The sequence below is a fragment of the Dipodomys spectabilis genome, unplaced genomic scaffold (genome assembly GCF_019054845.1).
Source record: "Dipodomys spectabilis isolate Male_0828 unplaced genomic scaffold, ASM1905484v1 ptg000142l, whole genome shotgun sequence".
NCBI classification, from domain to species: Eukaryota; Metazoa; Chordata; class Mammalia; order Rodentia; family Heteromyidae; genus Dipodomys; species Dipodomys spectabilis.
In genome coordinates, this window is record NW_024870819.1 from 352527 (window position 1) to 364422 (window position 11896).

The following is an 11896-nucleotide window of genomic DNA, read 5'->3' on the forward strand; positions in this document are numbered from 1 at the left end:
GGGAGCAAATGTCCACAGGACATGCCAGTTCGGTCACTTAGCATTGAGCTGCAGTGAATTTACTATCTCAGGACGAGAGGACTGAAACCTTGAGCGATTTTCAGACTGTCTGCATTGCTCCTTTTGTCTATAAAATGACCTAATAATTATGAATGTTTTTGTCTACACCCTTAAGTATCTAGAACACACTAGAAGCATCTTCCTGTTTCTGTTTTTCTCTAGTTCCTCTCAAGATTTAGACTAAAGGTTTTGTGGAGTGGCATCTCAGCGAATCCCCAAGGAAAGGTGCTTAAATCCTCCTCAGGAGATAACCATTCAAAGCCAGCCTGAGCAGGAAAGTATGTGAGCCTCTTATCTCTAATAAACTACCAGAAAACCAGAAGTGGAGCCGTGGCCCAGAGGGTAGAGCTCCAGATTTGAGAGAGAAAGCCAAGCAGGAGATACTTTACAGAGCAGGCAGGAAAGCCTGGGAGGCGCTTATGTCCAATTATAGACCAGATGGCTGGACGTGGAACTCTGGCGGTGGTAGAGCCTCAGCCTTGAGCAAAACAGCTCATTGCATTGGGCCCTGTGTTTAAGCACTGGGATGCCCACAAAAAATTCAAAGAGAGAAGGCCAAGTTATGTATCAGTGTCCTACTTACTTACGTGTGTATATTCCCTGAGTGCAAAGAGATCATAGGCAATGCTTCTGCTTTTACTTACTGATTTATTTTTCAGATATGCTCGTTGCGCATACTGCACCATTCTCTTCATTTCAAGCCCATCGCTTTTCTCTTCCAGGGCTCCACACCTGCATCCTTATATGAGGCACACTTAAGCTCTCAGCAGCCTTTATTTACATTTTATTATGAGGCCAACGCAGGAACAGTCACAAATCAGGCAGGGGAAGAGATCAGGATTCATATTTATAACAGGTATTCAGAAAAATTAACTTGGGGATGAAAAATGGTAGGGTACTTATGTAAAAAGTACCATTAAGAAAAAGATGAGGGGGCTGGGAATGTGGATTAGTGAGAGAGTGTTTGCCTAGCATGCAAGAAGCCCTGGGTTTGATTCCTCAATAGCACATACACAGAAAAAGCCAGAATTGGTGCTGTGACTCAAGTAGCAGAGTGCTAGAGACAGTGCCAAGGCCTTGAGTTCAGCCCAAGAACTGCCAAAGAGATACCAGGTAAGTAGACAGACAGACAGACAGACAGACAGACAGACAGACAGATAGACAAACAGACAGATAGACAGATAGACAGATAGACAGATAGACAGATAGACAGATAGATAGATAGATAGATAGATAGATAGATAGATAGATAGATAGATAGATAGATAGATAGATAGATAGATACATACATACATACATACATACATACATACATACATACATACATACATACATACATACATAGATACATAGATACATAGATACATAGATACATAGATACATAGATACATAGATACATAGATACATAGATAGAAATATGATGGGTGAATCTGGTCTTGGATCTCAGTAGGAAAGAAGGGAACACTTCCCAACCATGAGGCCTTCTGCATTGTGCCAGGACACCAGCATCGCCTTCACATAACCACAGAACAGGAAGACTGTCTCTCTCCCACTTCTAAGGCAGTGGAGGGCCCCAGAGTCAAGAGGGCAGAGCCAGGTTCTAACTCAGGTGCTTGGAGGCAGAAGAGAAAGGGCCCTGCCTCTCCTTGGACTGGGGATTTACATTAATGATGTGAAGAATGAAGGAAGGAGAATGGACTGGCAGAGGTAGAAGAAGGGCCTTCAAATCTGACAGATGGAGAGTCAAGAACCCACTCCCTAAGACCAAAAAGCAGGATTTTTCTACTTTGTTCCTCGCCTCTCCCCCACTAAACTGGCTCTCTATTGGTAACCTAAAGATAGCCTGAGGCTCCCTTAACCTGAGGGAGGAAGGATAATTAGTCATTGTTTGAAGAGGCTGAGAAAAGCCTGACCCTTGTGTGACTCTAACAAATTTTTCAGGTTTCTGACTCTAACAAATTTTTCAGGTTTCCCCCTATTGCTGGCTGTGCCTGGAATGAATGAAGTGGTTTTGCAGCTCACTTCCCTGTTGAGTGTGTACATTCTGCCTACTAATCCTGCAGGCCTAGATCTCTGCACCTAGTCCGTTTTTTTGAAACTGTTTCCTGTCCTTCAAATACAGTGTTACATTGGAGTTCTTCCTGCTAACAGGGCTAGGTCTTAGATCCTGAGAACTTCATTTATACCCAGCATGGGTCAATGATGTTTCTTTCCTGCTTCTATAGCTTGAGAACTCTAAGAACATTTAGAGTGCAAGTAACTTCTCATCACCAAGGGAAATCCAGGAATTCTTGAACATGTGACCTTTCAGAAGACCACTCGAGGACACAAGATGATTACAATCTTCACGTGAGTGGCTGGGCAGATGGATCTGCTACACTTGAACCTTGAACTCAGTCTGCTCTCCCAGTCCATGTCCTTCTTTGTTGCTTGTCCTGTTAGCTCCTCAGGAGCTTCCAAGATAGAAATAGATTGATCAAACCCAAAGAGAGTTGCTGTCTTTTTCCTTCTTTTTCTGTCCTTTGCTTTAAATGTTTTGCAGGTCTTTGGGCTTGAATTGTGGATCTAGGCTCTTTCCCTGGGCTCCTTTGGCTCAAGGCTATCGCTCTGCCATATGAGTCCCTTTCTGCTTTGTCTGTGGTGAAGTGGAAGTCAGAGCCTCATAGACATTCCTGCCCTGGCTGTCCTCACCCTGTGATCCTCAGACCTCAGACTCCTAAGCAAGGGTGACAAGCATGAGCTTCTCTTGCTCTGCTAAGTTCAGAACTATAATGACATTGAAAATACAAGTAAACTGCTCATCATAAAGGGCTTGGGGAGTATATTAACCCTTTCAACATTGGACCTTTCAGAACCCTGTCACACAAGGTTATACTCCTAGAGACAGAGAGCCTGAGCATTTAGATCTTCTATAATTGAACATTCAGCTCTGACTCCAATTCTGGTGTACACCAGCATTCATTTTCCAGAAAATGTTCTCATAATTAACAAATAGGAAAAGTACTTTGATTAACCCTCACTTTTTTTTCCAGGTATGTATCTCGAACTCAAGACTGGGCAGTATCCCTAAGCCCTTCAGCTCAAGGTGAACACTCTACCACTTGAGTCACAGCTCCACGTGGGGTCTTTTGGTGGTTCATTGGAGGTAAGAGTCTAACAGGCTTTCCTTGCCTAGGCTGTCTCTGAACTGTGGTCTTGAGATCTCAGCTTCATGATTAGCTAGGGTTGTAGGTGTGAGCCACCGGCATCTGACCTATTATTTTGCCAGTTCTGGGGCTTGAACGTAGGTCCGGGGTACTGTCTCTGAGCTTCTTTTTCTCAAGGCTAGGATTCTACCACTTGAGCCATTCCACAGCTTCTGGCTTTTTCTGAGTATGTGGCATGCTGAGCAAGCTTTCTACCTATAAGCCACATTCCCAGCTTCACTCTTACTATTTTATCCCTCAACTTGCCTATCCTCAAGAAAAAGCCTCTGAGTATAAAACATTTAAAGAAATCCCTGTGAGAAGTTGTCCAAAGATGAATAAGACAAAGCTCATACTTGGGACAGACTCTAAACATGTGATGACTGTGACAAATGCCTCCATTTAATTATGTATCATGTTTCAACACTTAACAAGGTATTAATGAAAAATGACTCAATGTCCTAAATTATTGTGTATCATTTTATAATAAATTTATAAAATGTAATAAATATGTATGTAATAATACTAAATACATTAAACAATGAATAAATAAATCAAATAAAAATAAAATAAATAAAGATACAGGTGGACCTGTTGCAACAATGAGAAGTACAAGTTGTCATGTTGAAAACAAACTTTACAACTTGGGGGGGAGGACTAGGTAGTGGGGAGGGAGGATGGAAAGGGTAAACAAAGGAGGAGGCTACAATGCTTGATAAGAAATGTACTCACTATCTTGCCCATGTAATTGTAACCCCTCTGTACAGTATTTTCACAATAAAAATTAAAAATTAAAATTAAAAAAATGAATAAAAAACAATGACAATAATCATAATATGTAATAAACACACATATGTAACTATATATCATAAGTATTTTTCCATTGCAAGGCCATACTGCAGGCCTTGGGAACACTAGCCTGAATCTGTTTTCCTCAAGGACAGTAAACTTTGCCTTTACCCATGGTGCAAAAGAGTTACCTGGAATGTGAGATCAAATCCCAGCAATAGCAGCAATACTGGCCCCATTTCCAAGACAGAGACAATATTTTTGATGAAAGCAGTTATGTTTATTCAGTTCCATACTGAACATTTCAAAAAAAAAAGCAGTGTAGAATTTTGTATAGCTATTCAGACATCTTTCCTTTACCCCCAAAGTGCTTCTCTTAGCACTACATTGTTTATTTTTTGTATGATGTTTATTGTAAAAATGATGTACAGGGGGTTACAGTTATATGAGCAAAATAATGAGTACATTTCCTATTGAGTATTGTTGCCTCTTCCTTTATTTTCCCCTTACGATCCCTTCCCTCCCATCTCCACAACTACCTCCCCCTGCCAAGATCAGTGACTTAATTTTTTAATTTTGGCTTGGCATGGGGTTTGAACTAAAGTAGTGGCTACTCTGCACCCTCCCTCACATTGGTTTGGATTTACCAAGACCCTGAGTTCAAATCCCAGGATAGGAAATAAAACTAGCAGAAATTCCAAATCAGGGAGCTTTATTTTTTTAATTTAGTTAAATAAATAAATAAATAATTTATTTATTTGTTTGTTTGTTTGTTCTTTTTTTGCCAACCACAGGTCTTGAACTCAGATCATGGCAACACTGCCTAAGCTTTGATATCCCTAGGCTGGGCTGCAGCCTCTAGACCCATAGCCAATCCTGGGATCCCAAGCCAAGAGGGCTTTAAGGAAGAAAAAAAAAAGTGAAACAGCACCAAAAGTAGTGAGCCGCAGAGGGTTGGGAGTGGTTATAATTTTTTTCTTTGCAGGGTGATCCTACTGGTTCTGAATCACACAGCTGCAAAGTGGACCTGACCTGCCATTGCTGAAGGCTGGTGGGCTATCAGGGAAACCATAGGCCCACCTGTCAACCTAGGCCCCAGGTTCAAATCCCTGTCCTGACACCTACCAGTAGTGGAGATCCCAAGAGACTCGTTCCTATGCATAGGATACTGATTAAAAGAGTAGTTCGTGTATTGTTAGTCTAAAATTGGATGCAAGAATCCTAGGATGCTGATTGATCTTAATTAATAGTTTATTAAGCATGAAAAGAATAATATTCCTTCAATGGAAGTATAATAAATACCTAAGAGTTGGTAGGAAAGTAGTTGATGTCGTTTAATAATACATAGTCGGCTCTGGCACTTTTTCCATGTATCACTGTTTTGGCCAAACCTGGGGCTCAATCTCAGCACCTGGGAACCACCTGACAGCTTCATTGGCCAGAGGCTGCCAGGCTCACACTCACCCATTCATGAATTGGGCCTGCTAGGCCCTGAGTTCATATCCTAGCACTGTGAAAATTTAATCTTGAATTAAGAAGCCGAGTGTGACACATGTTTCCCTTTCTTGGGAGAGCTCTGCATTTCAGGCATGATGAGAACACATCTAAAAATCTAAATGCTATGTGATAGGATATAAACAATATAATAAATGGCATAGGTGTCATCAGAGTCAGTAAAATAAATGGTAAATAAATGAATAAAACAAGAAATAAAATGAATAATCACACAAAACACGGTATGGACTGAACGTCTATATGGAAGTATAAACCCTATCACACTAAACACGATATGGACTGAAAATCTGTATGGAAGTATAAGTGCTATTTTTAAAATGTATATAAGGAGTATGTTTTCCAGGCCTGAGGCTTGAATTCAACCACCATACTAAGATGGTATGGAGGGAGATCCCAAGTTTATGGACCTAGGAAGAGTTATGGAATGCGATTGATGTCATCTTTGAATCAGTAGTTCATGTGTGATGGGAGTAGGAAATGATAGGCAAGAATCATGGGGTATTGCTTATTTGCAATGAAGATTTGATGAAGCATGACAATAATCATCAGTTGTGAAATGGAGGCATCAGGAAAGATCCAAGAATCGGTAGTCACACAGTAGATTCAATTCCATCACAAGTGGCCATCTCTCCTACTCTCTCTCTATATGTACTTATTTGCATACTACCTTCAGCTTATGAATGGATGACTGCTGTGCACCCTCCCCCTACCCCTACCTGGGGGCTCAATCTCAGGTCCTGAGAAAGGTCGCTCCTTAGTGGCTCACAGGCTGTTGTGTTCACGTGGACCCATTCACCTCTTGGGCCTGCTAGGCTCTGAGTTCAGAACCCAGCACTGCCAAAAGAATCATCCTGATGTCAGAAGCCAATCGTTGCGCCTGTTTTCCTTTCCTGTGCAAGTTCTGGGTCTCAGCTAGGATGGAGAATGCATGGGTTACCCTGTGGCCATGGGAATTGGTAGTCATGCATGTCAGCGCAGTTATACCTATCATCATGTACTCAAGAAAATACACACTACATACATGAATAGCATACAAAATAGAGAATAACTACACTAAATGATCAATGCAGTCCACACACAGATGTGAACATACATCCCATGTTTCAATGATGCATTGATGTCTATTGTGGCCTCCCTGGGGCTTGATCTCAGTTCCTGGGAACGGCCCAGCTCTTTCATGGCTCACAGGCTGGAGTGCGCACGTGGACCCATTGGCCAGTTGGGCCTCCTAGGCCCCAAGTTCAAATCCCAGCACTGCCAAAAATTCACCCGGATGTGAGAAGCCAGTATTTGCACCTTTTTTTTTTCTTTCCTGTGCTGTGCATGTTCTAGGTCTCAGCTAGGATGGACAATGCATAGGCAACTCTCGACTTATGTGAATAGATTGTCATCCAGGTCAACACAGTTATATTTGTCATTCTATACTCAAGAAAATACACACCACACCAATGAATAAGGCAAAATAATGAGTATGACTACACAGAATGCAAGGTACTGCCCACCCATGTATGGAAATAGAGGTCTTCTGTTTAAATTGGGAATTTATGACTATATTGGCCCCCACCCTGGGGAGATCAATCTCAGGTCCTGGGAACGGCTCAGCTCTTTAGTGGCTCACAGGGTGGTGTGCTCACCATGTCCCATTCACCAATTGGGCCTGCTAAGCTTTGAGTTTAAATCCCAGCACTGCCAAAAGCTTCACCCTGATGTGAGAAGCCAATTGATCCATCTGCTTTCCTGTCCTGTTAAAGTCCTGGCTTTCAGCGCAGATGGAGAATACTATCTAGGCAACTCTATAACCATGGGAATATGTTGACATCCATGTCAGCACAGTTATATCTGTCATCGTACTCAATTAAACATACAATACATCCATGAATAAGACACAAAATAAAAAGAATAACTACACTGAATGCAAGTTGCATAACATACCTGTAGGTAAAGAGAGATCCTATGTTTAAAAAAGGTGGGCATGTTATTTTGTCCAGTGCTGGGGCTTCAAATCAGGCCCTGGACCTGCCCTGACATTCTAGTCTTCAAGGATGGTGAGCTTCCCCTTCCATCACAGTTCAAGAGAGCTACCCAGACCTGAATTCACTTCCCAGCACTGACAAAATTTTCATCCTGATGTCAGAAGCCAGTCGTTGCAAATGTTTTCCTCTCCTGTGAAAGTTCTGGGTCTCATCTAGGATGGAGAATGAAAGCATATGCAACCCTATAACCATGGGAACAGGTTGTCATCCATGTCAGCACAGTTACTACCTGTCACCAATAAAATACACAATACCAGCATGAATTAGGAACAAAATAAGGAGAAGAAGTGCACTGAATGCAAGATGCTGCCCACACATGTATGTAAATATAGATCCTATGTTTAAATTATGAATTTATGACTATCTGGCCCTCCCTGGCACTCGATGTCAGGTCCTGGGAATGGCTTATCTCCTTCATTGCTCACAGGCCTGTGTCCTCACCTTGACCCTTTCCTGAATTGGGCCTGCTAGGCTCTGAGTTGAAATCCCAACACAGCAAAAATATGAATCCTGATGTGAGAAGCCAATCGATTCACCTATTTTCCTGTGTTGCGAATGTCCTGTGTCTCAACTAGGATGGAGAAAGTATAAGAAACCCTATAGACATGGCAATAGGTTGTCATCCATGTAAACACTGTTATATCTGTTACTACTCAGTAAAATAAATAATACCTCCATGGATAACTCACAAAATAAGAAGTACACCGAACACAAGATGCTATCCACACATATATGTAAATATAGATCCTATGTTTAAACAATGAATTTATAACTATTGTGGCCCACCGTGGGGATCAATGTCATATCCTGGGAATGGGCTTCCTCCTTAGTTGCTCACAAGATGGTGTGTTCATATTGACCTATTTGCCACTTAGTCCTGCTAGGCTCTGAGTTCAGATTCCAGCACTACCAACAATTGGATCATGGAGTAAGAAGCTGAGTGTGAAACTTGTTTTCCTTTTCTCTGAGAGTTCTGGGTGTCAGGCATGATGGAAAACACTTCTACAAATCTAGATGCTATGTGATAGGATGTCATTAATGTAATAAATGGAATGGTTGTCATCATAGACAGTAAAATCAATGGTAAATAAATGAATACAACAATAAATACAAGGAACAACCACGCCAAACTTGTATGGACTGAACATCTATAGGTAAGTACAAAGCCTATCTTTATATAAATAGTATGTTTTCAAAGGCTGGGGCTTGAATTCAGGCCTAGTGAACAGGCCTGAAATTCTTATCTTCAAGTACGGTGAGCTTCCCCTTCATCCACTGCAGATTTACCCAGATCCTGAGTTCAAATCCAAAACCTGGCAGAATAAATGTTGGGAATTGCAAGCCAGGGAGCTAAATTTATTTTATTTTATTTTTTCCCAGAGCAGGGCTTGAACACGGGTCGTGGCAACTCTGCTTCAGCTTCAATCACCCTAGGCTGAGGTGCAGCCACTGGACCCACAGCTGATCCTGGGATCCTAGATCCCTAGGCCTTGAAGGGAAAAAAAATCACAGGAAAATATGGAGATGGCCTTTTTATGTTTTCTTCCTTTGTGAGGTGACCCTCCTGGATCCAAATGACACTGTTGCAAAGGGTATTTTACCTTGCACTGCTGAAGTCTGGTGGACTATCGGGGAAGCCATAGGACCATGTGGCAACATAGGCCCTGATTTCAAATCCCAATCCTGACACCTACCAACGGCATGAGATACTAAGAGACTCGTTCCCATCCATAGGAATGTTATCAATGTCAGGTTGAATGAGTTGATCGTGAATGATTCTCCTATAAAATTAGACAAGATGATTTGAAGAAGCTGATTGATTTTATTTAATATTTATGAAGCATTAAAAGAATACTATTACTTACAGGAATGCAATAATTTCAGGACACTGATTTAATTAATAGTTTATTAAGGATGAAACAGTAACATTAATTACATGGAGGCATAATAAATACCCCTAAATTTGTAGGAATGTATTCTATATAACTGAATAATGTATAGACATCTCTGGCACTATATAAACATATATATTTATTATTGTACTGTCATCTGCAAGTCAATCTGTCCATATTTTGTCAACCCCTGGGGCTTGATCTCAGTTCCTGGGAACTGCCTGTCAGCTCAATTTGCCCCAGGATGGCGTGTTGACACTCACCCATTCATGAATTTGGCCTTGTAGGCCATGCATTCAGATGCCAGGACTCCCAAACAATTAATCGTGGAGTAAGAAGCTGATGGTGAAACATTTTTTTTCCCTTTTCTGTGAAAGTCCTGGGTGTCAAGTATAAAGTGGAATACATATGCAGACCTATAATCCTACGTAATCAATGTAATCAATGTTCTATGTGTCATAATAGTCAATAAAATAAACGGTCAATACAAGAAAAAGACAAAAAAAATAACTATACTGAGTGTAATATGGAGTGAACATATGTACATGAATATAAATCATATATTTAAAATGTACATGAATAGGATGTTTTTTAGTGCTGGGGATCCAATTCAGGCCTAAGGAACAGACTTGAATTTCCTGATTTCAAGGAGGCAAGCTTCCCCTTAACACACATTGCAACAGAGTTACCCAGACAATAAGTTCAAATCCCAATCCTGGCAGAAAAAAATTGCACCTTTATACTATGTGAGGTCGAATTCTTAGGTATTTCATTCTGCCTCCATTTAATGTATGTGATTGTTTAAATACTTAATGAAGTATTAACTAAAATCGATCAGTGTCCTAGGATATAATTGTGTATAATTTGATCCTAGAATCATTCAATCTTGACATTGATCACATTCCATTGGTAATCTTATGGATAAGAATGAGTTTCTTAGGTTCTCTTGCCATTTGGAGGTGGCAGGACCAGGATTCCTACTGTGGGCTCCAGCTCCCACAACTTCAACCCGAGGATAGGCAACTCACAGTTCTGTGCCACAACATAAGCAAGACCAATTATCAGGCCGGCACCAGTGGCTCTCAGCAGTCGCCTTGATACTTACAAGGCTATGATAAGAGGATCATGGTCAAACTCACCCTAGGCAGGAAAGTCCTTGAGACCCCTGTCCAACTTCAATGCCAACAAAGTCAGAAGTAGAGCTGTGTGGCTCCAGTGGTAGAGGGCTAGTCTTGAGCAAAAGCAGCTTACAGACTGCCCAGATACTGAGTTTAAGGTCCAGGACTGGCAACAAACAGACAAACACAACAATCTAAAGCCGGTCACCCTCTTGTCCCCAACTGAATTGGACAGAGTTCCCTGGGAAAGGGGCTGGGGGAGCCACTGTCATCTTCACTCTGCCCATTCTGTCTGCATCACAGGATTCCGGCCACACACCCATTCTTTCATGGTTCTTTCTGACCAATGGGATATAAGAATGGTGGTCACACCCACATTCTATGCTGCCTGATAGCACTGGGATTCCTCTGTTGGTTGACACCACTACCAACAGTTGAAGAAGGTAGAGGTGGCTGAGTGGTGATCAAGAGACTGAAGCCGTAGGAGGAGAGGTCTTGCTCAGCCCTGCCACGCACATGCCCACGCCCTGGTCCCCTTCAGCATTCCATGTGGCACTGCATTTCAAACCGAGCACTGCTTGCTTGGACCCATGGCACCTCTTGGAGTCCTCAAGTGATGGCACTCCACAGGCAGGCTTGTGGCCCCGACCTGGTCCAGGTCCCCCTGTCTCTGCTCCAGGCATGAGTATTTGCCCTGCTACTGCCTTCGCTGCTCGAATCCACCCGGAGCTGCCTCCAACAGCTTCTCCCAATAGCACATGTGAGTGGCCTCCTCCTGGGCCCATACCCTGTGACCCCCACACCATGAGATCCCCCCCCCCGACTGGACCTCCAGCTCCCCCATACCCTACAGTCTGGCCTGGGCTCTGCCACAAATGTGCCCCAGGGGTGGGAGTGGGTGGTGACCAGAGTATCCCACCCCCATCCCTAGTTTCCAGTGTCCCAAGAAACAGGGAGATGCAGGGATGGGTGAGGAGGGGGCACCACAGAGCCCCTGGCCTGGAGCAGTGGGAGCCACACAGCCACTCATCTGCACCCTTCATCTTCCTGGTGGGAACCTGGTGGCTTTAGTCAGACGTGGGGAGCAGCACCTCCACACTTGCCTTCTTGGGTCTTTTCCTTTTTTCTGGGGGTTGGGGCATTGGATGCAGAAGATAGGTCTCTCTTGCTGTGTGAGCCCTTGTCCTCTGTGCTTGGTCACCCTTTCACTTGAAGAGAGGGTCCCAGAAGAGCCCATTAGGGAAGTGAGAGTGCTGGGGGTCAGAGCAGAATGTGAATATCTGGGAGGAACACCCCCCTAAACA